Raw genomic sequence first — 4465 nt, 5'->3', positions numbered from 1 at the left:
CAGACACAGAGAGGGGGGGGGGAGCACGCACGATGAGTTTCAACATGCAGCGGTACAGCGCCGCCAAGACAGATCGCGGCATAAAACTCGCGAGGCGTCCAGACTGCCGTGCATGAGAAAGGGGGGAAAACGGAAGGGAGCAGGCGAGAGAGAAGTGTAGGCGGAGGAGGGGGAGGGGAGGGGGGTAGAAAAAAAGCGGCAGGATAAGCAGCGGGGCGGCGGAGGCAGCTTCCTGAATGGCGCTGGGCACGCGGGGGCATGCTTTGGAATGGCAAAAGTAGAGTTTTATGAAAATCCGTTTAGGTCCCGGGGCCCCCGAAGGACCCCCTCCTCCGGCACAGCCAGCGCCGCGGCGGCGGGGACGTGCCCAGTGCCAGCCCTGGTAATACTCGGTGGGCCCCCCGACCCTCATCCCTGAGGGGCACGAGAGAGCGCCCCCCCGCCAATCAGTTACAAAACATTTCAGCACACAGAATAGCGTGCAAGATAAGAATCACTTATTTCAAAAGGATTAGAGTTTTCTTCATGTACGTGCCGCAAGTTTCGCCCGTTTCCTAACGAGCTAGAAGATAACGTCTGATTTTCTCCGATCCATTCGGAAAATGGCGTGAGATCGGTGCTTGGCGCCTGCGAGACTCAGCGTAGGCCGACCCGCAAGACACGCATGCACTACAGGCAAGGTATTGCCTGCCTATCAGGCGCTATGCGAGCTTGTGCCGGCGAAATTTGGAGGAGACGCAATCGCGTCGAGCAAGGATCACGGGCTTAAAACTAAAGATTCGTGTGTGTATAGAATACAGCACTCAAGCCTTCAGACGTTTCAAAAAATGGAAATAAGCAACAGTCTGAAAGGATGGATGTAGGGCGGTGCGAGCGGGCGGAGAGCCCATAGGAGCGACACGGCTTGGGACTTGGGCGGGGCCGCCGTAGGAAAAAGATTTGTCAGGCGCGCACTCGAGAAAATGGCGGAAATAAGCCCTCATAAAAGGAGAGGCTAAGGCAGAGGGAAAGGGGAGAGGGGGGGGGGCAGAGGTGCCGTGAGGGCGTGGACGAGGCACTGCCGCCTTCGCCGAAATATTGATATAAGATGGCTTCTTCTCACGACACAAATTCATCGGCTGTTCGCGGCCCCACTCCGGCCCTTTGCCCCCCCCCCCTCCTCCTCCTGCCCATGATGATGGCCTGTCCGCAGGCCGCCCGGATCGAAGGATCTGCAGTTGGTACTACTTGGTACTACAGTCGTAAACTGTAGTTTAAGTACAGTTTAACTCGACTTTTCCTAAAATAACTGTAGTCTAACTATAAAAAAACTACACGGATTTCGGATCGGGCATGCGAACTGGTGAAAAACTGTGGTTTAACTGCAGTTTAACTTTAGCTTGACTCTACACTTCCAGAAACTGTAGTTTGGACTGCAGTGTAGCTATAGATCCTTGCACCCGGGCGGCTCGGCCCAGCCCCCCTTGCGCGCCTGCTCGAGAACACAATCCATCGTGTCTCATAAAATACACGCCGTCCTTTTTATATTCCATTCATGGCTTGAGTTACGACGTTCGACGTGCGTGCGTGTGCCGCCATTTTTTTTACACATATTTTCTTCTTTTTTTTTCCCTGAAAATTCAATTGGCTACCGTCGTGACACATATAGATAACACATCCCCTACCGCCGTAGCGGGAGCCGTGCCGTTCACGTTTATTAAGTCTGCTGTAGCGTTTAGCAATAACGCGTGCGTTATCACATGAGCCCTCAACGCACCAGATGAATGTTGTGGCTTATTTTTGGTCGCCATATAGCTATAGCTGCGGTAGCTGCGGAGATGGAAAAGCGGCGCCCAGCGCTTATCAGCTGCCGTACCACTTACAACAATCTATTCGGGGTAACTACTAGAGAGATCAAAATTATACCGAATAAAATAGACATCAGTATTTCCATCTTTACCCGGCGCGGTTTAGAGTTTCTGGGTATCTTTCGGCATATTTGGTTAATTGAACAACATTCCTGATTTATCGAGCAGCTGCTCAATAATTGTTATGACTTCGATCGATAAGTCAACACAATAATCAAAACCCCCAAAGAGACAGAGGGTTGTCTGAAAGTAAAATAAAATCGGAATGAGATTTCAATATAGAGGCATAAAGCATGACGTGGCAAGGACATGTGCGTTGCAACAGGGGGGAGGGGGTAGCAAGTGATGGCGACAGACCGCGGCGTGCGGGCATCCTGCACAGGACGGCGGTGGCAGGGGGAGATGAGGAAGGGGCGGGAGGGTCTGCATAAAAGCAAACCACAAACTCACTCTAGAGATAATGGCGGCGGCCTTACACGGAAAGTTTTGCGAAGAGCGGGACGAGAGACGAGATGAATCATCCGGCCACTCAGAAACAACGCCGGGCTGCCGTCCCGTCCACTAGCAGACTATTGAATGAAGCTCAAGGAACGAGCGAGATGAGATGTGTGTGAGGTGGTGTGAGAAAGAGAAAAAAGAGAGTAAGAGAGAGTGGGAGAGAGTGAGAGAAAGAGAGGGAGAGAAACTAACGGGTTGTTTGCACACGGCAAGCGGCAATGAAAAAAAAAAACCTTCAAAGTTAGCTAGTTATTTACCGGCTCCGGGTTCAATACGGCTGAGTGCGGCGCCACGCGCGCCCGTGGTCGAAGAGGCCTTCGTCCTAAACCAGTGATGAATTGACTAAACTTCTCTTCACCAACTTTTCCTCAACCGATCCGCCCACACCGCCACCGAAAGGGTCCTTTTTTCACCTCCTTTCCTGCGTCAATGGCGTAGCTAAGGTCCTGTGTGAGCATCTGAGTATGGTGGTGCGAGAGGGAGAGAGAAAGACGGGGGGGGGGGGCGAGGGAGAAAAGAGAGCGCAGCTAGCCCACCGCTTCCCTCTTTTTCCTTTTCCGCCCAAAAGTCCTAGCGAAAGGATGTGGACGCCTCGTCACGCAACATTCGACTTTCACAGGAGAAAAAGAAGTAAATCGGCAAGTGGGACAAGAAGTGTGCACTTGTGTAAGTGTTGTATACGTGTTGGCTTTTTGGGACAGGGAAAAACGTGGGGGTGGGGAGTTAGGTGTCGAAAGAGCCAAAAGCCAATGCAGTCGAGTTATTCAAACAAGGTATTATAGTGAGAGTTCCTTTGAACGTGAAACTTACTAAACAGCCACGATAAAAAGTTTGTATAACAGTGGAAGCCACAGAGCAACAGACAAAGACGGCATCAAAAGCACGCATTGCAGCAGGGAACGATCGGGTTTTGTTTTTATTATTTTGCTCATTGACTGCAATGCTCAACGACTGCTACTGGTTCAATTTGCATACTCCTGGCTGTGCTACATCCGAGAACGAGCTGCAGGCCGAGGAGAGGGGGGGGGGTCAGACAAGATTCGATTCGAGTACAAAGAGAGGAAGGCAAAGAGGGCTGAAGGAGAGCGGAAGGAGAGCGGGGAGAGTCAACGCCCGCCGTGGATCTGGAACGGAGGGAGGGGGGAGGGGGGCGGGGCAAGCCACATCCTAGGACAGAGAACGGCCAGTGACTAGCGACATTGACCATGCGCTTAAAATAGGACAGGGGAGGAGAAATGAGGCTGAAAGGTGGGAGGTTTATATCGAGTGAACTAGAGAGGACGTTGGTGTAAGCGAGCGCCCTGTGTTGCCCTCCGGCAGTGATAGGCTTGGAGACTGTCTTAAAATCCGCATCTTAGAAAAGACAATGTCTATGACCGCTTACGAAAAAGCATTTTTTTTCTTGATGAACAAATAAATGTTCCTTTTTTGACGACTAGGGTGCCCGCATGAGGTGCGCATAGACGATGCATGAGCGGCACAGGATTGGGGAAATAGGGGGAAATAGGGATGATGGGACGAGCTCATACTGAGTGGGACGGGGCGCGGCCCGCCTCGTCCGCCTGTCTCTTCGTCTTCACCCGCCTGCTCCCCAATACCGGACGAGAGGGGAGGGAGGAGGGAAGCAGGAGGGCGCATATCGACTCACCTGTGGCCCGCAGGTAGTCAGCTATAGCGGTTCGCGGCGCTCCGCCCATCCTAGCGATCAGAAACGCCGTCTGGAAACCCGCTCGTCCCCACCTGCCGGGCAAGAAAATATACACGGTTACAAACAAAATAAAACACTTTTGCAGCGGTGCCATACACCACGGCAACATTCACATCACCATCCCACGGGCCCGCTGCTCGCGCAACTTCTACTTTATTTTTATTTTTTTCGGGTTGCGCGTGCTACGTCCCCGAGTTCGTGGCAAAAGGCGCCAAAGTAGAGCACGTCGAGCGTATAAACTGGCGGCCGCGGTGTAGAGCGAGTTCCCACAGAGAGCAGGGCTGTAGGTAGAGTAGGGGGGGTCTCCAAGTTGTCTGACACGTGTATGGGGCCGCAACGCGCCCAGAGCAGCGCCGGGGCTCAGCCGCGGGACGCAAATCCATGCGGCACATAAAGGTGTGCCTGCCCGCTA

General features: G+C 52.9%; 1 protein-coding gene across 7 annotated transcripts in view; it reads right to left on the bottom strand.

The window, feature by feature from the left end:
- Nucleotides 1-4465, bottom strand: part of LOC113211090 (zinc metalloproteinase-disintegrin-like NaMP) — a 242718-nt gene that overhangs the window by 195387 nt on the left and 42866 nt on the right. For all 7 annotated transcript variants that reach the window (XM_052269400.1, XM_052269399.1, XM_052269398.1 and 4 more), the window contains one exon: nt 3994-4085. The gene's annotated coding sequence lies outside the window, so the exon portion shown is untranslated. The remainder of the gene's footprint in view (nt 1-3993; nt 4086-4465) is intronic.

The sequence above is a fragment of the Frankliniella occidentalis genome, unplaced genomic scaffold (assembly GCF_000697945.3).
Source record: "Frankliniella occidentalis isolate FOCC.00 unplaced genomic scaffold, Focc_3.1 Scaffold91, whole genome shotgun sequence".
NCBI classification, from domain to species: domain Eukaryota; kingdom Metazoa; phylum Arthropoda; class Insecta; order Thysanoptera; family Thripidae; genus Frankliniella; species Frankliniella occidentalis.
The sequence above is the reverse complement of the archived record's forward strand: the minus strand, read 5'-3'. Positions and strand labels throughout refer to the sequence as shown.